Here is a 12,941-nt window from a genome sequence, read left to right as displayed (position 1 = left end):
TCCATGTAGAAAGAGAAGAGTGGTGTCTCTGAATAGCTGAAGGTGTGCACTTTTCGTAAATATATAGATTGTGGGGGTATCTCACAGGTAGGGGGGGTTATCACTGAAAAACTGCAGGTAGTGCACATAGAGCGCAGCCCCCAAAATTTCAACTGAAATTCCCCTTATGCATTGCCCCTGTTTTGGGGCATTTGGTGGCCACGTCTTTATGTGCACCCATACATATGGGGTATCGTTTTATTCAGAGGAACTTCCAGATTGATGGTTAGTAAGTTTTTGGTAGTTGCCATGGAGATTTTGGGGAGAAATCTAGGTTTGTATCTAGTTTTTCCTTGATTTCTGACCAAAGCGCTAACTTCTGCAAGGGACTGCGGCCACAATTTTCCATGTAGAAAGAGAAGAGTGGTGTCTCTGAATAGCTGAAGGTGTGCACTTTTCGTAAATATATAGATTGTGGGGGTTATCTCACAGGTAGGGGGGGTTAACACTGAAAAACTGCAGGTAGTGCACATAGAGCGCAGCCCCCAAAATTTCAACTGAAATTGCCCTTATGCATTGCCCCTGTTTTGGGGCATTTGGTGGCCACGTCTTTATGTGCACCCATACATATGGGGTATCGTTTTATTCAGGGGAACTTGCAGATTGATGGTTAGTAAGTTTTTGGTAGTTGCCATGGAGATTTTGGGGAGAAATCTAGGTTTGTATCTAGTTTTTCCTTGATTTCTGACCAAAGCGCTGACTTCTGCAAGGGACTGCGGCCACAATTTTCCATGTAGAAAGAGAAGAGTGGTGTCTCTGAATAGCTGAAGGTTTGCACTTTTCGTAAATATATAGATTGTGGGGGTTATCTCACAGGTAGGGGGGCTTAACACTGAAAAACTGCAGGTAGTGCACATAGAGCGCAGCCCCCAAAATTTCAACTGAAATTGCCCTTATGCATTGCCCCTGTTTTGGGGCATTTGGTGGCCACGTCTTTATGTGCACCCATACATATGGGGTATCGTTTTATTCAGGGGAACTTGCAGATTGATGGTTAGTAAGTTTTTGGTAGTTGCCATGGAGATTTTGGGGAGAAATCTAGGTTTTTTATCTGGTTTTTCCTTGATTTCTGACCAAAGCGCTGACTTCTGCAAGGGACTGCGGCCACAATTTTCCATGTAGAAAGAGAAGAGTGGTGTCTCTGAATAGCTGAAGGTGTGCACTTTTCAGAAATATATAGTTTGTGGGGGTTATTTCACAGGTAGGGGGGGTTAACACTGAAAAACTGCAGGAAGTGCACATAGAGCGCAGCCCCCACATTTTTAGCTGTAATTGCCCTTGTGCATTGCCCCTGCTTTGGAGTGTTTGGTGCCCATGTCTTTATGTGTACCCATACATATGGGGCATCATTTTATTCAGGAGAAGTTTGTCTTTCAAATATGCCTTTGTTAGAAAATTTTTATGAGATTTTTTTTTGTCAAATCCACATTTGATCATGCGTCCAAGTTTACGTTTTAGAAAAAAAAAAAAAATGTCATAAAAAGTTCCAAATTTCACAATGCACTGACAAAAGGTATTTGGCTTTTGAGTGAAAACTACATTGCACCTAGAAACCTGAAGGTCTGTAGTTTCTAAAGATACCAAACATGAGGGGATATTTTAGATTTACATATAAGTTATGCTGCATTAACTGTTACAAGCGCTTTTCTGCTTTGTTCTGGTGTGATATTGTACTAAGTATTGCCTTAGTTTGGGGGTTACTTCTGGACAGGAACTGTGGGGTACCACCACATATTTGGTATCGTTGGAATTGGGAGTATCAGGGCTTTTACAAACAATAAAAAAAAGTGAGTAAAATTAACTTTTCTATGGAAAAAAACCTCAAAATATACAGAAATTTTTCATAATTTTATTTTTTTTTTACATATTTCACCCAAAATACACATCATATCTCCAGAAAAGTTATAAAATTTGGTATGTATGTCGAAGCCCAATTAGTGACGAAAAAAACGATATATAATTTCCCTAGTTTCGTGGAGGTTTTCCTACCAAAAAACATTGTTAAAGTGAATGAGTACAAAATGCTTAAAAAACGTCTGGCACTGGGGGGAACCGAAATGACGAATTCGGCTGGCACTTAAAGGGTTAATAAAGGTTTTATATATTTTGTAAAACATTAACAATATAATTAATGCACTAATCCCAAAACTAAACTCGATAAAGCCCAGCAGTATTTTCTGGGTCAAATAGAAGCCAGAAGGGTTCCAAGTTGAAACATACGTTCTTTTTATCTGTTCTTATTAGCATGAAATGATCTGTCTCTGTCAGCAGTGTAACTGAGCCAAGTCCCCACATGTGTATCCAATTCAGAGTGACTTGGAGAGAAAAGTTAACACAACAAACATGCTCATCCATTAGCAGCTGCACATTGTGCTCATTTTGCACTTTCACTAAAGACCATTTGCATTGTGACAGTTGAATTGGGTTAAATTTTACATTGAAGGGAAGCCTAATTGTCTTAGCAGCCGGACCAGGGAAAATTTCACACATCTGAAGAGTGTTTGCAAACAGGCCTCATGGCTTGTAGATTGGGAGGCAAAGGTTACTGTAAGCAGTTAGCTGGAAATATTCCTCCGTCATCTCTCTGCATACAAATTATCTATGAATATCAAGTAAGCATGATACTGAGGGAAAAAAAGCATTTTGTTCAAAGGCAGTTATCTACACCGCTAGGGTTTAGAGTTAGGGTGCTCCTTTCACCCCCTCTCACATTGGCCTCTGACCTCTCATAATATCTGATATGCCAAGAGTGATAATTAGCAACCATGATTGCTTCTGGAAGACTTTTTGTAACCAGTATCAGTCGCACATAACTTTTTAAAAAAGGGGTTCCACAGTGAGGGCAGTGAGGCTGTCGAATGTCCTAACGAGTAATGTTGAGATGGCAGATTCTGTTAATGCCTTTAAATATGGTTTGTATGATTTCTTGAGCAAGCATTATATTCAAGGCTCCTGTGATACTAATATCTACAATTAGTATTGATGTTGGCAGCAGTGCTGGTGTCAGAGGAATAGGATAAGATGCAAAATATGAAGGATTCTAGTTAAAAAAAAACTGTAGAGGAGTTTATATAGCAGATTTGTTTCATTTAGTCTAAATAACACACACACGGATTATGATTTTTTATTTTACAACCTCTTTAAAGCGTTCAGTAGTTAAGGTGCTGCCCTTTCCATAACCTACAAAACAGATTCAACAATGCACATTCTGATGCCATTACTGGTAATTTGTTCATGACAAGTGCATACATTTTCCAAAACAGGGGCTTGAGATCATAAAGTTGCCAAGCCACCATAGCTCCCTGCTGGTTACATATCATGAGAAAGTCTTATCTCTGTATACTCTAAAATTAAATCCCTTACTGGGCTACCTATTTTTGTGGATTATTATGATAAAAATAACATACAATCAGTTCAGGTTACAGATGTTGCAAATACACAGACATAGCATCATAGGAATGTAACAGCTGTTCAGCTTGGATACAGTTATCTTTATGCATCTAGAATAGGGTCTATACTTTTGTCTGTTCAAACTTTTTATCCTTGAATAAAGGTCTTATGTATCTGTTCTTGCACAACAAAACTGTTTATGGAAAACAAAGATAACGAAGCAGGCAGGTACTCCAGGATCATCAAGAAGTAGATGTAAAGCTCAGGTATTAAGTAAAATCATGCTAATATGCTAATAAAATTATGATTTTACTTCATACCTGAGCTTTACATTTACTTCTTGGTGATCCTGGAGTGCCTGCCTGCTTCGTTATCTTTGTTTTCTATATGGGCTCCCCTATGCTGAGGGTCTGGGGCATGAGAACCTGGACCAACCTGGTACACTGGTAAGCTTACCTTATACTAAAGAATGCTTAGACCTATATATCCTTTGTAGATTACTAAAACTGTTTATGTTCATGTTTTGTTTATATAATAAAAACTACTGGAGGTACAAACAAGTGTAGTTGTCTATTGAGAAAAAGTATACATGTTAAAAGCAATTCACTTTTTTTTCTGTAGTAATAATAAAACAATACATTGTACTTCATCCCAGCCAACATTTAATGTATCTGTACTGGAGGCAAAATAATCTTCTTTGGTTTATTTAATGTTTAAATGATTTTTAGCACAAAAGTAGGGCAGAAATGCTGCATATTATGTTTTAGGTTTTTGTACCAGCCCTTTAGCAGTAAAGATCTGTGCCTCTGAGGATACCCCAGTAGCCCCCCATCTTCTTTTCTGCTGATTCACTGCACATGCTCTGCTGTCAGTTTCTGAGCTTAGGAACTAACTCACAATATACTGTATATAAAATATAAATGGCACAATACAAGGCTGATTAGTTCTTGATTCAGATTATCAGTTCTGAAACCAGTGTAATTAGCATCAGAATTTAATATCAGCCCTGTAGCATCAACTTTACTAACAGGCAAACTTTATTTCCCACTTGATCATTAGCCCCAAGGCTAATGCCACACATAGAGTATGCAGCATTTTTCCTGCAAGCCGAAAAACTGCTTGCCGAGAATACGCTGCATACGCATAAAAATCAGGGCTGGAACCAGGGGTAGGCAGAAGAGGCACCGGCCTAGGGCGCAATGGGGGGGAGCACCAGGCAGGTACATCTCCTTTCACTTACCACCGGACCCTTTCCCCCCACTGTACAGTGGTCCCGGCGGTCCCCGCCACCCTGTGTGCCATGTGCTGGTGCACACGGGGGGAGGTTGTTGGCATGGGTGGACCAAGCCGATCAAGTTGTCTAGAGCGCCTGGCCGGCTTTGCCCGGCACTATTAAAAATGCTCCCACCTGTGCCTGCGCCCGATAGCATTGAATACGCTCGGGTGCAGGCACATGTAACTGATATCTGGCAAAGATTCAAAGTCTCGTGTTTTTTGGTGGATATCGGCCACATGTGCCTGCACCCATACGTATTCAATGCTATCAGGTGCAAACACAAGTAAGATGATTTTCAATCATTGGAGCATATTCTTGGCAAACGTTTTTCAGCTTTCCAAGAATACGCTCCATGTGGCATTAGCCACATTAAATGTCTTAACAGCTGCCCAGAGCACAATGAGCATGTGAGTGTTACTGACATATCTAAAAAAAATCCAAGATGGGGAGTTTCTGCGACAACTTTAAAGACCTGTTGAAGAGATGCTGAACATTTGGTCTGGTGCATTAAAGGAGAAGGAAAGTCATGTTGGCATTTTACTGCCAATAGATTCACCACATTAGTGCCACCTATAACAATATATTTATTCTGCAGAAAGCATTACTATACTTGAGTATAGAAGCTCCCTCGTTTGGCTTAGATTGCAGCTGCCATTTTAGCTGGGTCTTCATAGCTTCCTGTTTGCAGCTCTAGAGGCTGGTAGCTCAGATTACACATTCCTAAGGGAGGGGGAGTGAGCTTTATGAATTCCTAAGGGAGGGGGAAGCAGGAGAAGGGAGAGAGGAGAGAGCTGCACAGACTCTGGCCCCTGGAATGAGGGATTTTTCTGAGAAAATAAGTCTGATACCAAAGAACATGTTTACAAAAAAGGAGACAAGAAAGCCTGTGTTTATTTTCATAGAGGACTCAGTACAGCTTTTCTGTGAGTGCTTATGGTTGTATTTACATAGACCTTTCTGATAAAGTTTATTTAGTTTTTACCTTTTCTTCTCCTTTAAGCTCAGTATATAAAATATGACATTTATAACCTTATTCGTATTGTAGTTCTCTTTATAGGCCATGTAAACCCCACACACAGACCTTTTAATACCTGCCACTCTGGTTGTCCAGAGGTTAATAATAAAGCTGCATCATCTCCCTAATCACTTAGATTTCCTTTTCCTCCTGTAACCCACTCAGCCCCCTCCCTCAGGAATTTGCTTTGGCTCCTGGGCATGCTCAGTTTTTTCAGCTCAGGTTACTAAACATACCCCCCAGTCTAGCAGCCAATGAAGAGATGGTATTGCTGGGTCCCATAGAAACTCTGCTCTAGCTGTCTGCTCCTATTTAGCTTAATTATTACAGTACTCAAACAAAGCAGAACTTTTTTTTATAACAGACAGTTCTGCCTGTGTGAGCCTGCATTTCTGATGAAATGTATGCTGAATAAGGGTCTGTGTGCATTTATGCTGTTTCCAGATTTAAATGTAACGGATTATGTTTGAGAGTAAAAATGGCCAACGTGTGAAAGCTGCTATTTGCTTTAGAAAAATGTGATGGTGCTGAGAAACTAAGGTGATATATGCAGTACAAGATTTTTAGCATTTTGATGCTCCAATGTTATGCTGCTCCATGGGAGGGGGCAAAATGATAGCAATTGTGAGAGCCATTTAAACTGAATAGGTACAGCACCTAATCCTGTCAAGTGAAAGGTGCCCATCCCCCCAATGTCACCCTTTTCTGTGGTATGATATATACCGACCACTAGACAGGAAAATTGGGAGAGATTTCTAAGCTTTCACTTTTAGACCCACTGTTTAATATTTGAAAACTTCCTGGTGTGTTTATTTCCAGTGCCAGGTATGCATAGCATATGTTCATTGTAAGTGCGGTGGAATGAACATTAGGATTTTGCCCTGATAATTACTTCTTAGCACCTGGCCTGGGCATTTGGACAGGATTTGTTGATGAATATATGTGTCCCTCCTGTTTGCGTTAAAGGGGAACTATCAAAATGAGTGCCAGGGATCTACCCCATTTCAGAGCTGCTGTCCTTGTGCCAATAAAAACCATTACAAATGATCTGCATTTCTGAAACAATCAAGTTATCCATCACTTTTTCCTTCAATCTGTCTCTATATTCTGCTTTGTGTTGGAGTTGGTTATTCTGGTTAGCTTTAATACATTGTCTAGGCAAAGGGAGCACACATCAATGTATCTGACCTAAGTGGCAATTAAAATCCAACACCTGCATGTTTATGTCAGACTCCAGGTCAGAGGTCTTTTTCTTCCTAAAAATGTACAGACCAGGGGTACATTTCTTCTCAGCACCATGGCACCATACTCTCCTGGTACCCCAGCATCCTTTATGCTGCCCTGGATAAGCACATGTGCAGTAGCACTTTTAGATGCATTTGTGCAGCATTTTTCTGAATTCTCATGCCTGTCTGATCGGTTAATAAAAATCAGAAACCCATGGCACACTCAAAATTGTTAAAGGAACAGTAACACCAAAAAATGAAAGTGTTTTAAAGTAATTAAAATGTAATGTACAATTGCCCTGTGCTGGTAAAACTGGTAAGTTTGCAACAGAAACGCTACTATAGTTTATATAAATGAGCTGCTATGTCAACATGGGGGCAGCCATTGAAGTTGGGAAAAAGGAGAAAAGGCACAGGCACATAGCAGATAACAGATAAGCTTTGTAGAATATAATGGGGTTTTATCTGTTATCTACTAAGTAACCTGTGCCTTTTTTCCTGTAAATGGCTGCCCCCATGGCTACACAGAAGCTTTATTTATATAAACTATAGTAGTCTTTCTAAGGAAAACACACCAGTTGTACCAGTACAGAGCAGCATTACATTATATAGTAATTACTTTTATACACTTTCATTTTTTGGTGTTACTGTCCCTTTAATAAACAATTCTAAGAGTGACACAATTTTCTACCTTTTTTGCTTCGGTACTTGGGCAGTGTCCTTTGGTCAGCCCCATCTCATGATGCACCTTACTGTCACAATCAACATCCTTTTTCTGAGAAATAGCAAAACAGGGGAGCACTCACCAGATGGGTTGAACTGCAACTAGGCACTCCGTGCTGCCACGTCTCAGACACGCCCCGATCCAGGGAAAACATAGATAAATTGTGGACAGAGCACAGGAACATCCTTCCATAAAATATCACTTTTATTGGCTAAAGCTGTGGGTGCCTAACTCCGTGATGGATTTAATTGTTTGAATAAAAGTGATATTTTATGGAAGGATGTTCCTGTTCTCCGTCCACAATACAACATCCTTTTTCTGATTTTATAGAAGGTTTGTTTGCTTAATCCTCATTCAGTTAGACAAGATCTTATAATGGCCCCAGGTGAGTCTTTAAGCAGAATTACACGATAACGACCATATGTGACAAAAGCTTGCTAAGGTGCAGTAACCCATAAAAAGTATGTTTTTAAACAGGTGACCAGTAAATGCTTTCTGCTGATTGGTTGCTATTGGGGATTGGACCTTAGCAAACATTGTCCCTTTTATTACACAACCCCCTATGTTTATATATTTTTCTTAACAATAGTAGCAACAAAAGCAAATCTTCCTTCATGTGGGATTCATGCCTCTTATTTACCAAAGTCTTTATATAATTAAAAGGCTAGTACGAAGCTTAGGACTAAAAAACAGCTAAAATGCAATATCAATGCATTCAAATTCATGTAAAAATCTTTAAATATTAAAATGTAATTGTGATGTAACTGTGCTGCCTGATTGATGTATGAAAGGTCCATGTAAACGAGGCCTCAATGTAAATGCCTATTTTTCTGCCATTGTTCTATCTTTGTTATGTAATGAAAACTATTATATAAAAGAAATCTTCACTGGAAACCTCAGTACAGACAGAGTGCTTTGCTCTTATTATAGTCCGGACTATTCCTCCATCTTCCTGGAAAAAAATGATGGCATTGGCAGCTGTGAAGAACAGAGACATGACTGATGTACAGAGACACAGCCAATATAAGGGCATTACACAAACTGAAAGAATGATTCATTTGTAAAGATTATTCCATTATATGTTGTACTGTTATTACATTTAGTGGCCAACCCCTCCTTTCACCACTGTAGGGAACTCCCGGGGACATGCCATCGTGCTACTGCAATCTTGCAGAATCTGGGTTATTTGTATCCATGGAAACGTCTCTGTGCAGAGGCATGTTATGTGTGACTGACAGCTGTACTCCCCATCACCATACTGGAAGAAGGTCATTCTTGTTATGAAACTAGGTTTATGTAGTACACAGATTTCACACGGGATTAATATGCTGTCACATATTTCCTTACATTAACCTGAAAAAAACAGACCATTAAGCATAAAATTGAAAATGTATATCACATGTAATTTGGGGCACATTTACAATAACTGGGGGCATGACCAGCAATAGCACTAATGAAAACATCTTTGCTGAGTTCAGGTTTAGGGTATCCAGTCAACCCAGCATCACAGATATGCCCTGAAGCTAATGCCAGCCAGATGGAATCCATTCAGCATCTTTTGTACATCAATACTTTTCCACCCCTTCTTGAGTCCAGGGACAGGAAGGGGCCTGCAGTGTACACAATATGCTGCACAAATCTTTATGCTATGCCCACTTTTTGGTTACTCCGCCATTGCTGTACACTCACTCAACATCACAGCCACATATTTTTTTTTTTTATAACTTCTTTATTTCGAGTTGACATAAAAGGTTACATACATGGTTAAAATCGTTTCTGGTGACAGCCACATATTTTAATCTTAATATATTTCCCTAAAAAGCTTCAAATCAATTTTATAAATATTCCTTCGTTCAGCAACAGAAAAGCTGGTGCAGGAAGTCTGGAGGACATAGGAGGAGGGAAGGGGTTCAGGCTATTGGGATCATTCAGTCTACACTCTACTCACTCAGCAAAAGCTAGTTGACAACAGGTTGGACAATTATTAAGTTGATTTTTACATAGCACTAGAATCCCCATTTCCATGGTCGGACTGGGAAAAAACCCGGGGGCCCCGGTCCTAGTGGACCTCATCGGCCCAGACCCGATGCCTGTTGCCGCTCCTCCAGTCATCACTGTTCTCCCCTGACATGTTTCACTTATGCATGCGCAGGGGAGGATGTCAGGAGGGGGCCCCTGCTGGGAGTTAGGGGGGTGTGTTGGGGGATGGAGCGCGGCAGGGGACGCGGCTAGCGGGGGCACTCTGGGCTGGTAGCCCCGATGGACCCTGCACCCCCCCAGTCCAACCTTGCCCATATCTTTAACTAAAATTTAATAATGCAGATTAAAAACATACACAAGTTAAATGTTTAAGCTTTTGTTACATATAGAGTTAAGTTACCACCATTACATTCTTCCCCTCTTACTGGTGCAGGTTGTAAGAATTTTTTCTAATTTCCTTCTAGGGGGTAATACAACCAAATAATGTTTTCTGAGCAAATATCATGAAACGCACTAAACTGTACGCATTTTCAGTGTGCTCTATAATTTGAAGTGCGTGTGCTGTTGTCATAGCCAGGACTGCCAACAGTGGTGGGAAAGGGCAAGAAGGAGTCCTGTCAGGAACCCAGTGAAAGAAAGGAGACTTGTCTTATGGTGTAATGGGTGGGGCTTGGGCAGATTGAGGTAGGTTTGGTGGATCAGGGCAGGATTGGGTGGGCCAGGGCATGGCTAGGCATGTGTCAGTGTCACCAATTAATTATGGCAATCCTGATCATAGCATGTATGAATGAACAGCTTAGTACCCTATATAAATTCTCTATTGTCTCCCTTCATGAGGCTATGTCAACTTATCATAGCAGCAGATAATCAGGGTCAATATGCTAAAGGGGCATTTGCCCATGGCCCACCATTAGCCCTTCATTTGGGCCTTTGCTTTACTCCAACCTGCAATAGGCTTCTCAAAATTAATTGCTACTGTCAACTGCAATTTAGAGCCTATGTAGCACCTTCATTCATACGCCCCAGTGGATAAAAACTGGGGTTTTCAGTTATGTGATTACAATCACTTGGGGGTGCCTAAAATTTGGCACACCCCCGTGATTTAGCCTTTCTTTCTCCTTTAAGCATCTGTGTCAGCAATTAACAAGGTTTCCAAGACCATGGAAAGAAGCTGATATGAATGCTAAGCTCTTATACTTTCTTTTCTTTTATCTTCAGCTGAGTCATTTTCCTTGTAGAGTCTCTCGTAAGGTTTGTAAGGCCCTGCTTGCTCAATTACCAGCACTGAGCACAAAATAAAGAAATCAGTCTTTTCCCAGCGTATGTGCTTAGAGTGGTAGTTAGATAAGGTAGCTTAGATTTGTAGGTAGACATAGACATATGTCTATTACAAGGATTGCATCTATACTAAATTATATTTTTAAATTAACTTTCCATTTCCTGTAATAGCAGTGCAGTGCCACATGACACAGTTTTAAAACAGGAAGCCATGATTCATTGAACATATACAAGTCAAAGAACCAGCTATTTTAGCTCCTATACAGTGCCCTCAATAATGTTTGGGACAAAGACACATTTTTCTTTGATTTACGCCTCTGTAAAATTTTAAATCAAACAATTCAGACGTGATTAAAGTGCACATTCCAGACTCTTAAAGTTATTTGCATATATTTCAGTTTCACCACATAGAAATTACAACACTTTTTATACACAGTCCCCCTTTTTTCAGGGCACCATAATATTTGGGACAAAGTAATGGTAGGTATATTAAAGCAGTCGTGTTTAGTACTCTGTTGCATATTCCTTGAATGCAACAACTGCTAGATTTCTGCGATTCATAGACCCCACCAGGTGCTGAGTATCTTCTCTGGTGGTGTTCTGCCAAGCCTCTACTGCAGCCACTTTCAACTCCTGCTTGTTACGGGGCATGTCTCTTTAAATTTCCTCTTCAGCATATGGTAGGCATGCTCAGTTGGATTTAAATCATGAGTCTGGCTTGTGCATTTAAGAATTTTCCATTTTTTAGCTTTGAGAAAATCCTGTGCTGCCTTAAGTATGTTTGGGATCATTTTCTTGTTTCAGGATGAAGGGCCGTCCAATGTATTTGAAGTAATTTACTGGAACTTGAGCAAATCAGATTTTTCTTTACTCCACAAAATTCATTGTGAACCAGCAGTTACATCATCAGTAAAGATAAGTGTGCCAGTACCTGTGGCAGCCAAACATGCCCAAGCCATAACACCCTCAACCACCACGGGCAGTTCCTTTTTCTTCTACACACTTTCCTCTTGCTATCACTCTAATACAGGTTACTCTTGGTCTCATCTGTCCATATCAACTTTTTCCAGAATTCTGCAGGCAAGTACTTTTTTGCAAACTGTAACCTAGCTATTTTTGTGGCTAACTAGTGGTTTGCATCTTGCAGTTTACCCTTAGTATTTCCGTTCGTGAAGTCAGTGGATAGTTGTGGATAGTAGTCTCTGACACTCATACCTCATGAAAAGTGTTTCTGATCTGTTGGACAGGCGATTTTTCTTTACCATAGTGAGGATTCTTCTGTCATCAGCAGTGGAGGCCTTCCTTGGCCTATCAGTCTCTTTGCGATTACAGAGCTCATCAGTGCATTCTTTTTTCTTAATAATAATCCAGATAATTTTGGTAATCCTAAGGTTTGATTGATGTCTCTAAGGGTTTTATTTTTGTTTTTCAGCCTCAAAATAGCTTCCTTGACTTTCCTTGCCACAGCTTTTCTCCTCATGTTGAACAAAGGCAACTACAGACTCCAATTGGTAGAAGCAGCCTAGGTATCTTATCTCTACACTAATTAAGCAATGCAACACACCTGAGTTACCACAAACACCTGTAGAGCCAACTGTCCCAAACATTATGGAGGGCACTGTATACGGGCCATAAAGCTGCCAATTTGGTATGGAGTTGGCAGCGAATGTCAGCTTGTGAAAGGGCAGCTTTATTCATCGTCCTAAAATATGTGCATATAAATGAATATACTGTAAATATGTAACAAATTAAGTTTGCTTCTTTATTAAGAACTTGCTCATTTCTTTGCCTGCCATTGCCCTAAGGGTGAAGACACACGGAGCTACTTAGTAGCAGCTACTTGTCACTACTACTAAATGCCAAAGAATACCCCGCCATAGACAATACAGAGAATTGCCTCTGCTAAAACACACAGAGACAATTATTAGTAATAATCAGGATTGTTTGTTTTAGTAGCCGTAACAAATAGCTGCTACTAGTAGCTCCATGTGTCTTCAACCTTAAGGGGGCCTG

This window comes from Xenopus tropicalis, chromosome 7 (genome assembly GCF_000004195.4).
Source record: "Xenopus tropicalis strain Nigerian chromosome 7, UCB_Xtro_10.0, whole genome shotgun sequence".
NCBI lineage: Eukaryota > Metazoa > Chordata > Amphibia > Anura > Pipidae > Xenopus > Xenopus tropicalis.
The sequence above is the reverse complement of the archived record's forward strand: the minus strand, read 5'-3'. Positions refer to the sequence as shown.